The 22,523-nt window shown below is 36.2% G+C and overlaps 1 long non-coding RNA gene across 1 annotated transcript; it reads left to right on the forward strand.

The window, feature by feature from the left end:
• Nucleotides 1-2,549: 2,549 nt before the first annotated feature.
• On the forward strand, nt 2,550-4,511 carry LOC140182618 (uncharacterized). Its single transcript, XR_011878566.1, has 2 exons — nt 2,550-2,738; nt 3,279-4,511. It is a non-coding gene; the product is annotated as an uncharacterized lncRNA (long non-coding RNA).
• The last annotated feature ends 18,012 nt before the right edge of the window (nt 4,512-22,523 follow it).

Consider the following 22,523-nt stretch of genomic DNA (forward strand, 5'->3'; position numbering starts at 1 on the left):
TCCGATAGTGGGGATGAGAATGAGTGTGTTTCAGAGACACCCGTTCCGACTGCGACCCGCCATGTCCTGCCTCCACCTCTTCTGATACTGGTGCTTTCGACAGTTCCATCACACTGTCACAGTCTGGATTTGGACGCTATACATGAGAGGACTCTGTTTTTTGACATGGATAAAGAGGACTCTATTCAGCCTTATCTCGTTTATACTGTAAACGAAATACACATAATATCATCTCATTTACAATGTAAACGAAATATGACTGAAAAATACAAATCGATAAATATTTTTAAAATTATTTATTAATGTTTTTATTTTATTTATTTAAATAAAAAATTCTATTAGATTGAGGGACCAAATTAATTGAAATATATTTTTGGCAAAGCTTATTTGATAATGGTATGCCATGTAGCAGTTAATGTTTCATTTTTGACTGGTCAACTAACGAAGACATTAATTTAATGACGATTCAAAAAATTATAGAAGATTATTTTAATTTAGAATTTTGTTATACTCTGTCTTAAAAATATTGATTAAGTATCATAAAAAGATATTTTAATATTATTTATTATAAAAATAATTTTTTTTATATTTTCAATGCATTAAATATATAAAAAATTAAAACATTTTTTATGATATATTTAATCAATGTATTAAATTTAATTAATTTAAACGTCCAGAAAACAATTTAATTATCTCATAAAAATTAGGAGATTGATTTAATTGTTATTTCAAAAATCATTACTTAAAATGTCGGTTATTTTTTGTCATATAGCTGATAAAAGTCTGAACCAATAATAAAAAATATAATGTTGTAGGTTAATAAGTAATAAGGCAATTTAATCTAATATTACCCAACAAAATAAATAAATAAATATTATTTATAGTAATTTTACATATTATGTTATATATACCAAATTAAGAAATTATTATAACTAATTGAAAAGAAAAACAAAAATCAACTGATGATACACTAAACAAACAGCAAAATATATCTCACCATATCACATGAGTTGACGCTTCATAAACCCTTTTGTAACAACCAGTCAACCACACCTTTTACGTCTATTTGAGAAACTTTAAAAGTTAATTTTTTAATTTTTTGATTTTAAAAAAATAATAGTATTAATATTTAATATAAATTTTTAAATTAAATTATAACTTTTTAAAGAGTTATTTAAATATTTATAAAAAAATTAAAAAAATAAATTTTTTTATAATAAAAAAATTTTTATCGTATTTTTTTAAAAATAAATACTTTTAAAATTAAAATACTAAATATAAAATAATTTATTTATAAATTATCTTTAATATAAGTATTTATAATTTAACTTTTTTTTAAAAAAAATTAATTAAACTATTTATTCAAACTGTACCTTAGTTTGTCCAAAACATGTATGTATATCTCTGATGACCCATAAAGTACAATAGGGATCATATGCATTATAATGTGGCGAGCTTCTTTTTTAATCAATATGATCAAAACAACATGCATGCTTTGGTATCTATATGTCCTCATATAATGATGATGCTATTATTATAACTCTAATAACAACAACAACAATAATAATGAAGAAAATTTATAATAGTAGTATATATTTTTTACGATATGGAGGTAGGCTACGTATGCATTTTGTAAATGAGCCCTATCCTTGTACACGTTTGATAGGAGTGTCCGAAAGGGACGTGAACTAGTGAGTCCAAAGTTATGGTACTTTTCAAAATTGGTAATAGGGCCACATATTTTTGAGTTATGTGACACTATTTTAATTTTACTCTCAATGACAGAAGGGCCACGGCCCCCCTTTTTCTTTGCTCTCTCTGTCTCCATGATCTCATTTAGATCTCAGTATGTTACGGTGGGTGCAGGATTATTGTCTATCTTATTGAGATTTATTTATATCAAGTTTAAGTGTGTGCAAGTATGCTAGAGTTTTTAAATTGTGGTCCTGGATTATAAAAATTGCGACTGCAGTAGTATTGTAATTGCGGATATGATAATATATGTTATTTTGCAACTATAGTGTTATAATTATTTCTTTGAATTGACCATATAATGCAGCTATAATAAGTTGCAATACATTAGAGATACAATAGAATGTGTAGTTTTGTCATTAAACAACTTCTTCCAAAAGTTAAAATGATAAGAAGACTCTTCACACTCATTCACGTAGAAGTCTTCTTTTAATTTTGTATAATTTTTTTAAAACATAGGATTTCTTTCTCTTTTTATTGGTCTTATTTTAAAATTTTTTTTCTTAGGATTGATGGAGATCAAATTCAAGACCGTTAAGTTATAAAAACTTTGATATCATATAATAAAATTGTATTTTTTAAAAAAATTTAAATTAATAAAAGAAAACATAAAAATAATTATATTTTAATATGTAGCAAATAAATTGTCAAATTGTAACTCTCCAAGTGTACCAAAATACAACTAAAAAATCGATAAATGGATTTTTTTATTAAATAAATAAAAAATTTATTATTTATTTAAAAAATTAGTCCGACTTTAAATATGAAAGTTCATTTTTTTTGGGATTTCCGCTAGATCTCCTAGTTACGCGGCAAATTAAATTATCGTCACGTAGTTTGCCTAGTGATTCGCCTAATTATAAAAAGCTTTCCCTTTTTCACATTTCACTTTTATTATTTTCTAAATTTGGATTTCTCTCTCAATTCTCTCTCGGATCCATTCCCTCTCTCTCCTCTCTCAATCTCTCAATTCTTCTACTTTCCAGGTAAGTCTAATCTTTGTTTTTGCTTTTTATTTAATATTTATTTATTTATTTTGTCATTTTTATTTGTTCATTCCGTTTATATAATATTATAATAAAATTATTAATTGAATAATAATTAGATTAGTACTATTAGATTGTTATTGGAACTAATTAGATTGTTATTATGTGAATAGTTACATTATGTTATGTAAAAATAGTCAATTAAATAAATATTTAGAGTATTTTATAAACTTAGAGTTGGTAGTAATATATATAGAGTAGTTTTTAATTTTTGTAGTCATAAATATTTTTTGAGTATATTACAATATATAGAAATAGATATTTATAATAGAATTGTTTATGATTTAATTTAAATTTAAAGTGTATTTAAAATAATATTTTTATATTATTAGCATTATTATTATGTGTTCTTTGTTATTAGTGTAATATGATATTATATTATAAATTAAGTATATTAATAAATTATTAATTGTAGCATATTATATTAGAATATATATATATAAATTATGCATTGACAATATTATTTTTATATTCCTAAAGTTTTATATAGATTATATGGATGAAGAAGAACTTGATGATAGATGGGGATAATTATATTGTTGGGAGGCTGTGGCACATGGTATTAAATTTAAATTGTATTTAATGTGAATGAAATTTGTAATTTTTTTGGTCAAAATTTTATATAATTTTGTTTTTTTTTTAGGATGGTAATATCTTACGCACTAGAAAATATACACTGGTATATTTTAGTGGGCTAGTCAGATTATTCCTCACACGAGGGGTTTTGGTCATGTAGCTTACATGCTTGAGTGGGATTATGATTAGCGTTGGATCTACTTTGATCGAGAAGTAACATTCGAAATTACATAATTTTCATTTACCTTGTGGAGAGATGACGATCACCTTGTAGAATGTGACTTATCAGTTGGACTTTGGATGGATGGAGATCCTGTTAGTGGCTACATGATAAACTCCAATTTTGTGGTTTATCTTGTGTTGATTTTAGGGAATTTTGTCAATACTTTCCGCATTTATCCACATAAAATGCATGGTTTTGTGTTCCCTTTCTTATTTTGTCTCATGGTTGAAAACATGCTTATTTGACCCTAAAAATGCTATATTTTAATCTCTTCTATCACCATTCGATGCCATGATGCATTTGTTAAGTGATTTCAGAGTTTACAGGACAAGATTGGTCTAGAAGATGGAAAAGAAGCATGCACAAGTGGAAGGAACATGAAAAATTGGGGCTTTGGAGAAGTGCCACCGACGCGCACGCGTGACCCACGCTTACGCGTGGAAGCATGGTTCAGCTTGGCGCGCTCAAATCGGTGCATTCGCGTACATTGAAGAAAATTCTATCGACGCGCATGCGTGCCTAGGGGTGGCAAACGGGCCTAAATCCGCCGGGTCGGCCCGCGTAACCCGCCAAAAAAGGCAGGCTGGGCTGGAAAATCAGGACCACCAAATAGCATAAGCCCGCCTAACCCGCACCGCTTAAACCGCGGGCTTTGGCGGGCTTTGGCGGGGCGGGGCGGGCTTCCCCGCCGGGCTAAGGTTTTTTTTAGTGAGGGGTATTTTTGTAATTTTTTTGCCAAAACCTAACTTCCCCCCATCTAACTTACAAGAGTATGAAGATAAAAATTGAGTGTTTTGAATTATGTTTATATTATTTTGGAGACAATATTTATAATTATGTTTTGAATTATGTTTATTTTGCTTTGGAGAGAATATTTATACTTATATTTTGAATGAAAATTTGGTTTATAATTATATTTATTAGATATTTATAATTACAAAGACTTTAATGTTTGTGAATATAAAAAATATAATTTTTTATGCCATTAGAAATTATAAATTTATTAATATGGTTGTGAAATTATATATATTACTTAGTAGTTAATAGTAAAAAAAAGGGAGCTTTGGCGGGTTTAGCCCGCCAGCCCGCAGTTAGGCGGGACGGGTTAGGATTCTAGGACCGCCTCACTAGGCGGGGCGGGGCGGGCCAGCCTGCCAAAGGGCGGGTTTTTGGCGGGGCGGGGCTGGGCGGGGTGGGCTTCCCCGCTTGCCACCCTTATGCGTGCCTTATGCGTACGCATGGATTGCGAATTCATCGACGTACGCACAGTACGTGACCTCATTAATGAAATCGTGGCTGGCGACTTCTGAGGCTCTCAGGCCCAAATTCAAGCTGATTCTGCATGGAAAAGACCCAAGGAACCAAGGGAGAAAAGGGGGGGATCATTCATTACACACTTAGACACAATTTTAGCTAGTTTTTTGTTCTTATTCTTTTTGAGAGAGAAATCCTTATTCCTCTCTAAATCTAGTTTGATTTGATCTTCCATTGTTGAAATTATGAATTGGATTTTGTTAATTTCTAGTTTTGATTACTTAATGTGAATTCTCTAGCATACTTTTGTTAGATCTTGTGTTGGATTTATGTTTTCTTGTCATTTCTCATTTTCTTCTCACTTTATAAATTTTGTGGATCTTAAATATCTATGAATACATTAATGTTTTCCATGATTATTAATGTTATTTGAGTTGTTTTTCATTGATAATTGTTAATGGGTTTCTTTAATTTCTAATTTAATTGCAATTTGAATATGTCTTTTGTTAATGCATGTTATGTGTTTGATGAAATGTTTCCTTTGATTATGCAGTAGTTTTCTTTACTCTTGGCCTAGGCTAAGGGAATTGGGTAAACTTGAATCATTGGGTCTAATTAATTTGGTGATTTGAGAACCCTTAGTGGTCAAGTTGATACCCATTGACATTAATCCACTACCAAGTCAATTGGTAGTTGGATTGGGACTTATGAGTTGAGATTGATCAAGCCACTTGATGTACCTCAAGCTTAGGAGTAGATATTATGTACTTAAAGCTCTTGGAGGTAGACTTAGTGAGTTTGGTTCCTCATAATTGTCAAGATATGGTTATTAGACAAGGATGGTGACCCAAATTCCTATGCTTAGCCAAGAGTTCCTTTTATTATTCACATTTGAAAACCAAAGATCTCAATTGCTTGAATCTTGTCTTAGTTAATTGCTTAGCTCTAGAGTAAAAGTAGATTATATGCTCTCTCGTTAGATTTAAATTGCTCCTATCTTACTTTAATTAATTGATTTAATTTCTTGCACTTTAAGATTCCTTGAATATTAAGTCTAGTAGTTTAAATTTTAGATCATGACTTTCAACCCCAGATTTCTAACCAATGTTGATGCACATGTTTGCCCATTCCTTATGAGACGACCCGAGATTTGAATACTTCGGTTTAATTTTATTGGGGTTGAACTTTGTGACAACCAATCTTTAAAATTTGATTTGAGGATCGATTATCAGTTTGGCTATACTATTAACGAAACCATTTTGTGAAATTTTGGACCAGTATAAATCTTCTCTATCACTACAGAACAAGGTGGAAGATGTTCTATGATGGACGTAGCATGGAAGATTTATGTATGCAGTTGTTAGGAGTCCTACCGGAGCCTGCTGACAGATAGGGTCAGAATAAGTGTGTCGTCAATCTATCGTGGTTTCGGTCAAGAATATGTCAAGGTTTGGATGAGGATTCCAAGAAAGAACGACGTATGTAGTACACCCAAGGATATATCATGTAGATCATAGGAGGTATGCTGCTTCCAAATGCGTCCAACTCGCGAGTCCATATAAGGTGGTTCCTACTTTTAGAGGATCTTGATTGGTGTGGCCAGATGTCTTGAGATTTTGCTATTATGCCCTTTCTCTACTAGCAGATGTGTCGAGCAACACATAGCAGGCAATGAAACTGAAGAAGCTTTTCTCCTATGATTTTCTAGTAATTGTAAGGGTTAATTGATGGAGTTTTATGGAAACCCAAAGTCTGAAGAGAAAATGAAATGTTTCCTCTTGCACAAATGACATCGTTTTTTACAACATAAAAGTGGATAATTAAGCCCAGGTTCATTTTTTGATTGTCCAACTAAGCACATAACGAACACCTCAGCAAGTAAACATGCTAGCTCAGAGGGTTAACGTGACATGCCAGTATCTTTTGTTCGAACTTCACCAGAAAATACTCACAAAGACCACATTATTTCATAGAAGTAAGGGACAAGGTTGTGTTGTCCTGAAGAATTATAGTATTTGGAGGGGTGCTGAGTACAGGGTTGTGGGGTCTGATCGAAGTACCATGTGTGTTGCAGGAAATCTATAGCAACATGTCCTTGGAGTCTCCGTGTTATCCTCTGATAGAATCTTGAATATTGGTAAATCAGTATTTGATCTCTAAAGTAATTATATTCTTGTTTATCATGATTATTTCGGGAAGGTGTGTAAATTTTAATTCGATAAGGAGGTGTATAAATTTAGGGGACTGCACACCTGTCCAGCCTCCACCATATCTTAGGACCATCGACAGTTGGACAGCGATTTTGTTTATAGTGTCATCTTGTCTTTCATACAGTCCAATCCATCAGTTAATATTTATGCCCTACAAGGTGTAGATAGGCAGAGCTATCTCTTCAAACTCTCATACAGAAAGGTCTGCGCATGCCATAATGTCCAAGTACCTCAATAATATCAAGAAAAAGGCCCAAAGGAGGAGAAAAAAAGTGTAAAAAGGTATGAAAATGACATTTCAAGGCATTGCTAATGAGTTCTTTATATAGACGACGCTCTTACTTATCTCATTTACACTGCAAACAAATTAGGTTTGAGTGTATCTCATTTACAATATAAACGAGATAAGTAATGTGTCACAATACGTGCAACTATATACATGTCTTATCTCATTTATACGGTAAATAAAATAAGTAAGGCGATACAAATTCATAAATAGTCTATAAATTACTTATTTCATTAAATAAAAGAATTAACTTATTTATTTTAAAAAATTCCGATATTTCACAAATCTAACTATACAATAATTTCTCCTAAATTACCAAATTTTGACATGAAGAGACTAGGAATCTAGATATAGTTTTTTTCTTTCGTGTTTTTGTCATGCACAAAACCCGTAGTGTAGAATCATTGTTAGGACTAACAGTCTATTTTTGGATACGAAGCCCAATGCTTCAATCTTCACCAATTACCGAACCCTATATTATGTCCACGTTTTGTGTCATAAATATTTAGGTCTTGTTTAATTTTCTTTTTGGACATGGTCTTATTTTAATTTAGAGTATATACTCATTTTGGTCCTCAAAGAATTTCAGACTGGACACTTTAGTCCCCAACTAAAATTAATTACTCAATTGGTCCCTAACAATTAACTCCGTCAGTCACTTAGGTCCTTTACTCCGTTAATTCTAACAGAGGACAAAATAGTCCTTGACAACTCTAACAGGGGACAAAATGGTCCCCGATCTCCTCTGTTCAGAAACGACATTGTTCTCTCCTAATTTCCATCATATCTCGCATAACACTAACAGTCTAACACTATAACTTCAAACTACACAATGCACACTCTATAAATTTAATGTTTACAAGAAAAAAAATTCTCGACTTATTCTCAACCAATTCATACTCAGGAAACTAATGCCTATGCCTCTCAACTAGTTGTCGTCTTCGATGGATCCCATGAATCTAGATAGCAAGTCTGATTTGTTAAGACTCGTTGTCGTCGTTGCCATCTCCCTCCTCCTCTGCCCTAACATCTCCATGACCATATTGTCCACCACTCCGATCGCTTTTTTAGCTTCTTCTCCGAACCAATGTTTAGTAATCGCTTCAGTTTCCATATGAGCGGCAACGGCGACATTGCTCATTGTAATAGCTTGGATGCGAGGTCAAAACTATCTGCCAACTTGGACTCTGGAAAAGAAGGAATAAAGCACTGGTGTCTATTTCAAATGAGAATTTGCATATGACGTCGAAGGAGAATATTCTTATGATGTTCTAATGTCCAACAATCTATATGGCTTGCAGGAGAGTGGAGAAAGGCGTGACCTTAGAGTAGTTGTGGAACTTGGTCATGAGAATGTCGTGGACATTGTCAGGGTTGGAGGTGATGTTATCAAAGACGTGGAAGTGGATGCTTTTGGTGGGTGAAGTGCAGAGGAGGTGGATGTACCAATCACAAAGATTTAGGAATTGTGTGGTCCATGACATGTTGAGGTAGGTGCGACATGTATGACAATTACACCATGGCTTAATCTTGGAGTATCTATAAATATATATATATTAACTAGAGTAAGGATGCAATAGTAAAAAAAACTAAAAAATATCTACAAGAAACATAATAAAAAAAACAAAAAATGAAAGTGCAAAGTGTTTGGGAAAAGAAAGTTTACTCCCCAAAATGGCGAATCCTCCCCCACACTTAAGCTTTGCACGGTCCTCCGTGCACGAACACAATCCTCCCTGTTTTCAAAAAATTTTCCTTTAAAATCTAAGGTGCCAAGCCTTAGCTCATCCAAAATTCACCCCTCAAAACATCCAAAAATCCATAAATGCATGATCCATATGATAATTAACCTACCAACTCAAAATTAAACTAACCTAAGCAAAGCCAAGATAAGCTAAAATGCAAGAAATCAAAACTATAAACAAAGAGAAAAGGGTAGGAAAGATGTTACCATGGTGGGGTGTCTCCCACCTAGCACTTTGGTTTATATTCCTTAAGTTGGACTTGTTGAGGAGACCCTTGCTAGGGTGTCTTGTGTTTCCACTCCTCCTTGAATCTCCATCCATGCTTGGCTGTTAAAGCTCCTCCGGGATCCCATATTCGAGGTATCCGCTCTCCTTCTTGTGGACTTCTATGCTCCAAGCCGGATGAACAAGTCCTCCATCGACCCTTGTAATATCCGAACACTCTTCGAAATCCACCCAATTGCACTTCACACCATGCTTGAGCTCCAATTCTTGAATTGGTTTTATTGAAGAACCTTGGATTCCCTTTGCAACCAATATTCCGTCTTCCACCATGTACCAACCCAAGAAAGAACTTGAGTTGGTAATCCGTCTCCAAGATAGCATATTGATGGGGGCCAATGAAGTTCATAGGTGAAATTGCCACCCACTCAATATGTTCTTGGACCGGAATTGCTTCCTGATGAGCGGATAATTTATACGCTTTTTGGTATTATTTTTACATAGTTTTTAGTATGTTTTAGTTACTTTTTATTATTTTTTATGCAAAAATCACATTTCTGGACTTTACTATGAGTTTGTGTATTTTTCTGTAATTTCAGGTATTTTCTGGCTGAAGTTGAGGGACCTGAGCAAAAATCTGATTCAGAGGCTGAGAAAGGATTGCAGATGCTGTTGGATTCTGAGCTCCCTGCACTCAAACGCGTTTTTCTGGAGCTATAGAAGTCCAATTGGCACGCTCTCAATTGGAATGGAAAGCTAGTATCTTGGGCTTTCTAGCAATGTATAATAGTCTACACTTTTCTCGAGAATTGATGGCCCAAATTGGCGTTAAAATGCCCACCAGAGACCCTTTTCTAGCGTAAAACGCTAGAACTGGCACCAGAACAGGAGTTAAACGCCCAAACTGGCATCCAAGCTGGCGTTTAACTCCAGAAAAAGCATATGCATGTATAAATCTCAATGCTCAGCCCAAGTACACACCAAGTGGGCCCCGGAAATAGATTTTTGCACTATTTGCACTTAGTTACTTATTTTCTGTAATCCTTAGTAACTAGTTTAGTATAAATAGCACTTTTTACTATTGTATTTCATCTTTTGATCAACTTTTATGCCATTTTTTACATTTGGGGAGGCTGGCCATTTGGCATGCCTAGACCATTTTCTCTTATGTATTTTCCAACAGTGGAGTTTCTACACCTAATAGATTAAGGTGCGGAGCTCTGCTGTTCTTCATGAATTAATGCAAGTACTATTGTTTCTCTTTCAATTCACGCTTACTTATTCTCCAAGATATACTCTCGTACTTAATTCAGTTAAGTCAGAATGAAGGGGTGATCCGTGACAATCACCCACTATCTTCGTTACTCGCTTACCCAAGATCCGCGTGCCTGACAACCACAAGCGGTCTACATGATGTTCAACGTATTCATTGGACGACAGCCGAAGTATAGTCTCTTGGGTATCTAATCCACAGATTTGACTTGCCTTTCCTGACAACAGAGCATTCGAATCCGTGAGATTAGAACCTTCGTGGTATAGGCTAGAACCAATTAGCAGCATTCCTGAGATCCGGAAAGTCTAAACCTTGTCTGTGGTATTCCGAGTAGAATCTGGGACAGGATGACTGTGACGAGCTTCAAATTCATGAATGTTGGGTGCAGTGACAGTGTGCAAAAGGATAGAGAGATCCTATTCCGACACAAGTGAGAACCGACAGATGATTAGCCGTGCGGTAGCTGTGCCTGGTATTTTTCATCCGAGACGAGAAATCCGTCAGTTGATTAACCATACAAAAATTGTAGCTGGACCATTTTCACTGAGAGGACGGATGGTAGCCATTGACAACGGTGATCCACCAATATACATCTTGCCATGGAAGGGAGCACGCATGATTGGATGAAGACAATAGGAAAGCAGAGGTTCAGAAGCAACAAAGCATCTCCAAATGCTTATCTGAAATTCCCACCAATGAATTACATAAGTACCTTTATTTTAATTTACGTTTTATTTATCTTTCAATTATCAAAACTCATAACCAATTGAATCCGCCTGACTAAGATTTACAGGATGACCATAGCTTGCTTCAACCCGGCAATCTCCGTGGGATCGACCCTTACTCGCGTAAGGTTTTAATACTTGGACGACCCAGTGCACTTGCTGGTTAGTTGTACCGGAGTTGTGAAAAGGGTGATCACAATTCCGTGCACCAAATTTTTGGCGCCATTGCCGGGGATTGTTCGAGTTTGGACAACTGACGGTTCATCTTGTTGCTTAGATTAGGTAACCTTCTTTCTTGTTTCAACCTTTATTTTCTTTTCAAAAAATTTTCAAAAAAAATATATAATACAAAAAATTTTTAATACAATCATGAAAACAAAAAAAAAATTTGTGTTTCTTGTTTGAGTCTAGTGTCAAATTTTAAGTTTGGTGTCAATTGCATGTTTTAATTTTTCTTAAATTTTTGAAAATATATGCATTGTGTTCTTCTTGATCTTCAAGTTGTTCTTGATGATTTTTCTTGTTTGATCTTTAATTTTTCTTGTTTTGTGTCTTTTCTTGTTTTTCTTGTGCATATTCAAATTGTTAGTGTCCCTAGTATAAAAGTTCTTAAGTTTGGTGTCTTGCATGTCTTTCTTTTCTTAAAAATTTTCAAAAATATGTTCTTGATGTTCATCATGATCTTCAAAGTGTTCTTGCATGCATTACTTGTTTTGATCTTAAAATTTTATGTTTTGTTTCATTTTGTTGTTTTCTCTCTCCTCATTAAAAAATTCAAAAGTAAAAAAAAATATCTTTTCCTTTTTCTTCTCATAATTTTTGAAATTTTGAGTTTACTTGATCAAAAATTTTTAAAATTTAGTTGTTTCTTGTTAGTCAAGTCAAAATTTCAAATTAAAAAAATAATATATATATATATATATATATATATATATATATATATATCTTTTCAGTAAATAATACAGAGAAATGAAGGTTCAGAACATAAAGTAGAGGAATCACAGAGAAAAAGAGCTCACTGGCATTAAAACACCAGTAAAGAGGCACTTTGGGCGTTAAAGGTATCATTCTGTGCGTTAAACGCCAAAATGGGCAGCATTCTGGGCGTTTAACGCCAGAAATAGAAGCATCCTGGGTGTTCAGAAAAAACCCAGTAACAAAGGATTTCTATCGTTTAACGCCAGCCAGGGTATCTGGCTGGGCGTTAAACGCCCAAAATGGCTACCAGATGGGCGTTAAACGCCAGAATGGCTATCATTCTGGGCGTTTAACGCCAGAACAGCAAGGGGGAGGTAACTTCATTTCCAATTCAATTTTTTTCGAATTTTTGTGTTTTAATTCATAATTTTAAATGGCTATCTTTTTCATCCCATTTTAAATTTTAAAATCTTATCTTTTTCATATTATCTTTTATCAATCATATCTTTTTATCTTATCTTTTTTTTATTTTTCTTTTAATGTTTTCGAAAATTTTAAAACTAATTTTTCAAAGAATCTTTTTCTTAATTTCATTTCACATTTTTGAAAATCCCTGCTAACAATTAATGCTTTGATTCAAAAATTTCAAGTTTGTTACTTTCTTGTTAAGAAATGTTCAATCTTTGAATTTTAGAATCACATCTTTTAGTTTCTTGTTAGTCAAGTCATCAACTTTAATTTTAAAAATCAAATCTTTTTAATTTATTTTTCAATTCTTTTTCAAAATAAATTTCAATCATATCTTTTAAAATTTTAATTTCAAGATCTTTTTCTAACTTCTTATCTTTTCAAAATTTATTTTCAAACCTTTTTCAACTAGCTACTTGACTTGTTTATTTTAAATTTAAAAAGTTTACTATTTCTTATCTTTTTCAAAACCACCTAACTACTTTTCCACTTCTAATTTTCGAAAATCACTAAGCATTTTTTTCAAAAATCTTTTTAACTAATTATTTTAAATTCTAATTTTATTTTATTTCTTTTAATATTTTCAAAACTAACTTGATCAATTAAATAAAAATAAAAATATTTTTCCTTTCCCTCTCCTTAAAATTTGAATACCCTCTTTCTCATCTCTTTCTATTTATTTTATTTAATTGCTAACACTTCTCTTCTACTCATAATTCGAACCCCTCTCTATTCTCTCTGTTTGAATTACTCATCTCCTCTCTCTTCTCATTCTTTTATTCTTCTATTCTTATACTCACATAAAGGAATCTCTATACTGTGACATAGAAGATTCCACTACTCCCTTTGTTCCCTTCTTTTTCATATGAGTAGAAAAAAGGATAAGGATATTCTTGTTGAAGTTGATCCTGAACCTGAAAGGACTCTGAAGACGAAGCTAAAGCACAACACTTCGAAGAGGACCTTATAGAAAATTTCCAAAAAGAAGCAGACATGGCAGCCGAACCCAACAACAATGCTAGAGATGCAAGGAAGATGCTTGGTGACTATACTGCACCAACTTCCAATTTCTATGGAAGAAGCATCTCAATTTCTGCCATTGGAGCAAACAACTTTGAGCTTAAGCCTCAATTAGTTTCTTTAATGCAGCAGAATTGCAAGTTTCATAGATGTCCATCGGAAGATCCTCATTAGTTCTTAGCTGAATTCTTGCAGATCTGTGATACTGTTAAAACCAATGGAATCGATTCCGAGGTTTACAGACTTATGCTTTTCCCCTTTGCTGTAAGAGACAAAGCTAGGATATGGTTGGACTCACAACCTAGGGAAAGCCTGAACTCTTGGGACAAGTTGGTCAATGCTTTCTTTGCCAAATTCTTTCCACCTCAAAAGCTGAGCAAGGATAGAGTGGACATCCAAACCTTCAGACAGAAAGAATGTGAATCCCTCTATGAAGCTTGGAAAAGATACAAGCAATTGATCACAAAGTGTCCTTCTGACATGCTTTCAGAATGGAGCATCTTAAATATATTATATGATGGTCTGTTTGAATTATCCAAGATGTCATTGGACCACTCTTCTGGTGGATCTCTTCATCCGAAGAGAACCCCTGCAGAAGCTCAGGAACTTATTGAGGTAGTTGCAAATAATCAGTTTATGTACACTTCTGAAAGAAATCCTGTGAGTAATGGGATGACTCAGAAGAAAGGAGTTCTTGAGATTGATACTCTGAATACCATATTAGCTCAGAACAAAATATTGAGTCAGCAAGTCAATATGATTTCTCAGAATCTGACTGGATTGCAAGCTGCATTCGGCAGTACTAAAGAAGCTTCCTCTGAAGGAGAAGCTTATGACCCTAAGAATCCTGCAATAGAAGAGGTGAATTACATGGGAGAATCCTATGGAAACACCTATAATCCTTCATGGAGAAATCATCCAAATTTCTTATGGAAGGATCAACAGAAGCCTCAACAAGGCTTCAATAATAATAATGGTGGGAGAAATAGGTTTGGCAATAGTAAGTCTTTTTCATTATCTTCTCAGCAACAGACAGAGAATTTTGAGCATAGCATCTCTGGCTTAGCAACCATAGTCTCTGATCTATCTAAGACCACTCTCAGCTTCATGACTGAAACAAGGTCCTCCATTAGAAATTTGGAGGCACAAGTGGGTTAACTGAGTAAAAGAGTTACTGAAACTCCTCCTAGTACTCTCCCAAGCAATACAGAAGAGAATCCAAAGAGAGAGTGCAAGGCCATCAATACATCCAAAATGGCGGAACCTAAAGAGGAGGAAGAGGCAGTGATTTCCAATGAGGAAAACGTTGCTGGACGTCCACTGACCACTAAGGGGTTCCCTAATGAGGAACCAAAGGAATCTGAGACTCAAATAGAGACCATAGAGATTCCACTGAACTTCCTATTACCATTCATCAGCTCTGATGAGTATTCTTCCTCCGAAGAAGATGAAGATATTGTTGAAGAGCAAGTTGCTCGATACCTAGGAGCAATCATGAAGCTGAATGCCAAGTTATTTGGTAATAAGACTTGGGAGGATGAATCTCTAATGCTCATCAGTGAACTGAATGCCTTGGTTCAGCAGAAATTACCTCAGAAGAAACAGGATCCCAGAAGATTCTAAATACCTTGTACCATAGGTATTATGACCTTTGAGAAGGCTCTGTGTGATCTGGGGTCAGGTATAAACCTCATGCCACTGTCTGTAATGGAGAAACTAGGGATTTTTGAGGTACAAGCTGCAAGAATCTCACTAGAGATGGCAGACAAATCAATGAAACAGGCTTATGGACTTGTAGAGGATGTCTTAGTGAAGGTTGAAGGCCTTTACATCCCTGTTGACTTCATAATCCTAGACACTGGGAAGGATGAGGATGAATCCATCATCCTTGGAAAACCCTTCCTAACCACAGCAAGGGCTGTAATTGATGTGGACAGAGGAGAGTTAGTCCTTCAATTGAATGAGGACTACCTTGTGTTTAAGGCTCAAGAATCTTCCTTTGTAAACATGGAGAATAAGCATGAAAAGCTTCATCCAATTCTCTCCATACAGAGTTAAGCAGAGTCCCCACATTCAAACTCTAAGTTTGGTGTTGAGAGGCCATAATCATGCTCTGAGTACCTGTGAAGCTCTGTAAGAGCTTCCTGTCAAGCTATTGACATTACAGAAGCGCTTGTTGGGAGGCAACCCAATTTTATTTATCTATTTTAATTACTTTTCCATTTCAATTTCCATTGTTAGTTTTGTTTTCTTTTGGTTGATGATCATGTGGAGTCACAAAACAGCTGCAGAATTAAAGTAGAATAAAACACAGCATAAAAAATAGCACACCTTGGAGGATAGGCTTACTGGCGTTTAAACGCCAGTAAGGATAGCAGAATGGATGTTTAACGCACAGTCTAGCAGCATTCTGGGCGTTAAATGCCAGAATTGGCAGACAGACTGACGTTTAACGCCAAAAAAGGGTGTCTGGTGTCTGGTGTCTGGCTGGCATTAAACGCCAGAAGGGGGCATCAGCCTGGCGTTTAAAGCCAGGAAAGGCAACAGACTGGCATTTAAATGCCAGAAAGGGCTGTCCAGGGGCGTTTACACGCCAGAATGGTGCAGGGATGAGAAACCCTTGACACCTCAGGATTTGTGGACCCCGTAGGATCCCCACCTACTCCAACTCACGCTCTCTCCTCTTCACACCTTTCCATCACACTCTTCCCCAAATACCATTCACCTATCAAATCATACCATCTTCCCCATAATCTCTTCACCACTCACATCCATCCACTATTCCCCAAAAAACCATCATAAAACCCCACATACCTCACCATTCAAATTCAAAACATTTCCCTCCCAAACCCACCCCTTTTCACACAGATCCCCCTCTCCCTTACCCTATAAATACCCCTCCTTACTCTTCCACTTTCACACATCACAAACACTTCATCACCCCCTTGGCCGAACCATTCATACCCTTCTATATCCTCCATTTCTTCTTCTTCTCCTCCTTTCTTTCTTCTTTTGCTCGAGGACGAGCAAATCTTTTAAGTTTGGTGTGGGAAAAAGCTCTGCTTTTTATTTTTCCATAACCATTAATGGCACCTAAGTCTGGAGAAACCTCTAAAAAGAGGAAATGGAAAGCAGTTGCTTCCACCTCCGAGTCGTGGGAGATGGAGAGATTTATCTCAAAGGTCCATCAAGACCACTTCTATGAAGTTGTGGCCAAGAAAAAGGTGATCCTCGAGGTCCCCTTCATGCTCAAAAAGAGTGAATATCCGGAGATCCGACGTGAGGGTCGGAGAAGAGTTTGGGAAATTCTCACCAACCCCATCCAACAAGTCGGAATCTAAATAGTTCAAGAGTTTTATGCTAATGCATGGATCACTAAGAACATTGATCAAAGTGTGAACCCAAACCCAAAGAATTGGCTCACAATGGTTCGGGGGAAATACTTGGATTTCAGTCCAGAAACTGTGAGGTTGGCATTCAACTTGTCAATGATGCAAGGAGATCCTCATCCTTTCACTAGAAGGGTCAACTTTGATCAAAATTTGGACCAAGTCCTCATGTATATCTGTGTGGAAGGAGCCCAATGGAAGAGAGACTCCAAAGGCAAGCCGGTTCAACTGAGAAGGCCAGATCTCAAACCCGTGGCTAGAGGATGGTTGGAGTTCATCCAACGCTCTATTATTCCTACTAGCAACCGGTTCGAAGTAACTGTGGATCGGGCTATCATGATCCATAGTATCATGATTGGAGAGGAAGTGGAAGTTCAGATGAACGAAATTTTGTATGTCGATATAGAATTTAGTAGTGAATACAATCGTGAGTATAGTCTAATCGACACTCAAATCTCGCATCAAACAATTCTACAATCTATAATCGAGAGTATTAATCCCGAGTCGTCCTCTCTTGGACTTGCATTAGAGTGCTCATTATTGCTTAGGAGGTCAAAGTCTTTTGTGATTTTTGAGAGTTGGTATGAGAGTGCAAGCTAACAAAGAGTAAACAACAAACAAACAATATTAAAGAACTTGGCCAAGGATGAGCATTGGAAGTTCCATCACCATAACTTCCTTCAATTATGATAACAATTGAGTCTTGCTTCACTTAGTTGACCCCTAATTATGGAGGAGATTCAAGTGAAAGTAAATAGCTTGAGTCACAAGTCCTAGCTTCACCCTAGGTTATGCTAGCTTTAGTGCACTCCAAGTCAATTAGCAACTCTTAATTCTCAATCAACAATTGACATCTACTATTCAAGTATCTCTAATAGTTAAATCCTTAAGCCAAGTGAAAGAATTTTACTCCATGGCTAGTGTTATCATTTTATCAAACATGTGGTGAGCATTCATAAGAGACATTATGAAATTTAGATGAAGAGTTGAATTCAAGAGATCTAAATCACATAATCATCAACAATTGCACAATTGCAAATAAATGGATATGAAAATACCTCAATTCACTAGTCCAAATCCAAGTAACAAAGTCAAAGCTAGATCTAAAGTGAGAGGATCAAAAGAACACAAATTGAGAATAGGAGAAGAGTAGATCTACTAATTGCATCAAAGTAAAAGTGAATTACAATGGATCTCACCAAGAGAATCAAAGGAGAATTGCAATAGAGAATGAAATCCTAGAGAGAAGTCCGAGGTTCTCTCTCTACCCAAAATGTAACCAACTCGTAGAAAATATCTAAGAAAAAGTAAAAATGAGTGAATCCCCCCAAACCCTTCAATCCTTGGCCTTCTTAAGCTTTTCCCGCCAAGCCTCTACCCCAAAACAGGGTCTCTAACTGCCTCCACGCTCTGGTCACGTGCTTTCTTAAAAAATCATGTGTGGCCATCGGCGCGTATGCGCACAGTACGCGTACGTGCCCCTGGGGTAATCGCAATCCGTGCGCAGGCGTAAGGTGCACGGGCGCGCTCATGAGGATCATGGCCCAGCCGCTAAACGCGCCAGCTCGTAGCTTGGCTCTTGGATTTGGCTCCTGGCAGCGCAAATCTGCACAGACTCGCCATGTGTGCGCGCGCGCCGCTGCTGAAATTTCCAAAGCTCAATTTTTCCTGCACCCATTCTCTCCTCCAAGTCATCCTTGCCCTATAAACTCTGAAACCACTTAACACACGGATCACGGCATCGAATGATACTAAAGGAGGATTAAAAATATATCTAATTTAGTGCAAAGAAAGCATGTTTTCATCCATGAGGCAAAATTGGGAAAGGAACACAAAATCATGCATTTTCATATCAATGAGTGCGTATGATCATTGATAAAACCCTCAAAATATATACAAGATAAACCCTAAAAATAGGGTTTATCAACCTCCCCACACTTAGATTATAGTATGTCCTCATGCTTAGAGAAAAGTAAAAGACCAAAGAATCACAAAGGCAAGAGATTCATGATATGCGATCTACTTACATGAATGCAACTAAGATGGGTGCTACTATCCACTTGGTCACAAGCAAATCGATCTTCTTAGGATACATTCAAGCACATAGGACAAGATGGTGGGTAATGCATGAAATCTACCAATTTTAATCATCAAAGTGAGATATGCGCAACTTGCATGAAGAACTCTCGTGAGAGCCGGGAAGAAGGACTTGAGCTTCGAATCCTCACCTGAAATGTTTGCACTCTGTCCACTCGGTGTATCGGGTTAATCACTCAATTCTCCCCTATTTCATGCTCTTCCAAAATTTGTTCTTCCTCTAACAATCAACAGTTGTTGGATGCATGCGTACATATATCATGAGGTCTTTCGTAGGTTGTAATAGGGTTAAGGTCAAGGTAGGGTTATATATTTGGCTAAGTGGACTAAAAATTGAATCTTTTGATTAACCTAAGCTTCCCACCTAGCCTATATAACATTCTATACAATTATATACTAGTCTAACTACCCATTCTTCACTTTTCACATACTCATGCATTCTCTTTTTGCTTTATAACACATATGCATTGACTTTTTATTAAACTTTACTTTGGGCATTTTTTTCGTCCCCTTTTTATTACTTTTTTTCTCTTTTTTTTCTCTTTTTTTTCTTTTCGTTTCTTTCTATTTCTTTTTTTTTCTTTTCCACATTTTTTTCCTTTTTCTTTTATTTTTCTCTTCTTTTTTTCAACTATATACAAGAACATCAATGCATAAGGTCTAATATTTTGATCAATACATAAGTATGTATCCGATTCCCAAATATAGAAATACAAAACAAATACATCCTTTTACCTCAACCAATATCCCACCTTGCTTCCCCACACTTGAATAACACACACACACTAGCCTAAGCTAATCAAAGATCCACATAAGGACATTCATGGTTTTTCGCTTCTTGGCTTATAATGTGCTAGAATTAAGAATGAGTGGGTTAAGCATAGGCTCAAAGTTGGTTGCAAAGGTTGTTCATATGGTAAGGCCATTTGGGAAGTGGCTAAGTGAATTGATGGCCTCAATCATATACATGCATTTATACATACAACAATGGACATATAGAGTCAAACAAAGTAAGGATCACAACCATAGAGAGAGAACAATGCACACAAAAAGGAGGATAAGTGGCTATAAGATGTAGCTAGGCAATAAGGCTCAAAACTCACTTGCTTGTGATCTTAACTCAAAATTCATGTTCCAAAGTACAATCTTCAACAAGCTTGGCATCAAAAGTTTTTTTCAAAATTGGTAGGGTTGCCCTAAAATTTTCGTTTCCAAGGAAAGAACTCATTACTCCAACCAAGTAGACTTATCATGCAATTGGTGTCAAAGAAAACCTAATCATGTAACCTATCCTAACTAACAAAGAGATTCAAAAGTTTATTCGGGTGTTACCTACGGAGATCGGTCGACCGACCTCCCCACACTTAAAACTTAGCACGGTCCTCCGTGCAATGAGTGATGCGCAATGGGTGGCCGGATCCGGAATGTCCTTCATCTCCCTCATCAGTGCTAACTCTATTTGAGGTTGCGGTGGACGTGGAGATATCCGGTTCCTCCATAGGTGGGGTGACAATACATAGAAGCTTCTTCATGTGAGCATATCGACGTTGGTTTTGCCGTTCATAACTGATAAACCACTATTTTATGATTTATCTTGTGCTCAATTGAATGATTTTATCAATTCTTCACCCACTTATTCATATGAATTCGCATGGTTTTACAATTCCTTCCTTATGACATGACATATGTGAAAACATGGTTCCTATGCTTTAGAAATATTAAATTTAATTATCCTTTATTACCATTCGATGCCGTGATCTGTGTGTTGAGTACTTTCAGGCTTTATAGGGCAGGAATGGCTTAAAGGATGGAAAGGAAACATACAAAAATGGAAGGAAAGCACAAAATGGAGTTTTTGGAGAAACTGAAAGCAACGCAAACGCATGGACGACGCGAACACGTGCTTTGCGTAAACTGGCATCTGCGCGAACGCGTGCATGACGCGAACGTGTGACTCGCGCGAAACACAACTGACGCGGACGCGTGACTGACGCGGCTGCGTGTAAAAGCAAAACTCCAGATGACGCGACCGCATTACCCACGTGGACGCATGACGTGCGTGATGACAAGTCATCATATACCCATTTTTCAAGCTAATTTCACTTGTTTTATTAGTCTTTATGCACTTTCTTGCATCCTAAGTAAGTGATTTGGAGTGAAAATGCATAACTTCTTTAAATCAAACAATCACCATGAAATTAATGTTAACTCATAAGGTTTAAGCTAATTTTAATTGAATTTTAATTGATTTATAAGCCTTGTGAATTTAGTGATACTTGGAATGGTTGTTTTGGTTTAATGTAGGTGAAGAAAAGAATAAAAGAGAAAAGCGTGGCCTAAGAAAGCGTGACCAAAGGAGAAGAAAACGTGGTCAAAGAAAGGAGAAGTGTGCCGCATGAAAAGAAGGGAGGCAAGCATTGCCCTCCACAAGGGCACACTGCCCTCTAGGAGGGCAACATAAGGGAACAAAGCATGAAAGGCAACTCTGCCCTGCCCACTACAAGGGCAGAGCACAAATTTGTGCCTTGGAATCAAGAAGAATAAAACCTTGCCCTGCCCTCCACAAGGGCAGTATCGGGCTCACCAAGGGAAGAAAATCAAAGAAAAATGTCTATAATGCTTGCCACAAGAGTTGAACACGGGACCATGAGGAAGCAAGGAACTAGGCTCCATTATGGTGCCAAGAAAGCCAAGGAAATTGAGTAGCATGTGTTTCTGCCATGATTCGAACGCGGGATGTCAAAATGGAAACACTGCCCTGCCCTCCGCGAGGGCAGGGCAGCATTGTGTTGTGGCATGAATCTGGCGCACCAAGGCACCATTCTGGCGCACCACAGCATCATCTGGCAGCACCAGCAGCGCACCACAGCACAATTCTGGCGCACCAACTTTTTCTGCCCTGCCCTCCGCGAGGGCATGGCAGCATCCTGCGCACCAAGCCTGCACCACGCCGCACCACGCACGCACCAAGCACCAAATCCTGCCCTGCCCTCCACAAGGGCAGGGCAACCTCCTGGAAGCTATTATTTTTGGGCCAAAAATTGAATTAAAAATCCAATTTAATTCATTTCTTCACCAAATCAAAAGCCCATTCAAATCCCAAAATCCAAGAATAGAAAGTGTATAAATAGGAGCTAGTTTGATGTAATTAGGACCTTTTACTTGACTTTTTAATTTTGCACTTTCTTTGAGCTTTGAATTTTTGTAACTTTTCTTGAGAGACTGAACCGAGATTTCAGAGAATTGGGGAGGAGAATTGATCTCTCTTCTTCCTCGTTCTTGCTTGGGCATTTTTCATTTCCTTGTTTTGAGTTTTGGG

This window comes from Arachis hypogaea, chromosome 3 (genome assembly GCF_003086295.3).
Source record: "Arachis hypogaea cultivar Tifrunner chromosome 3, arahy.Tifrunner.gnm2.J5K5, whole genome shotgun sequence".
Lineage (NCBI taxonomy): Eukaryota > Viridiplantae > Streptophyta > Magnoliopsida > Fabales > Fabaceae > Arachis > Arachis hypogaea.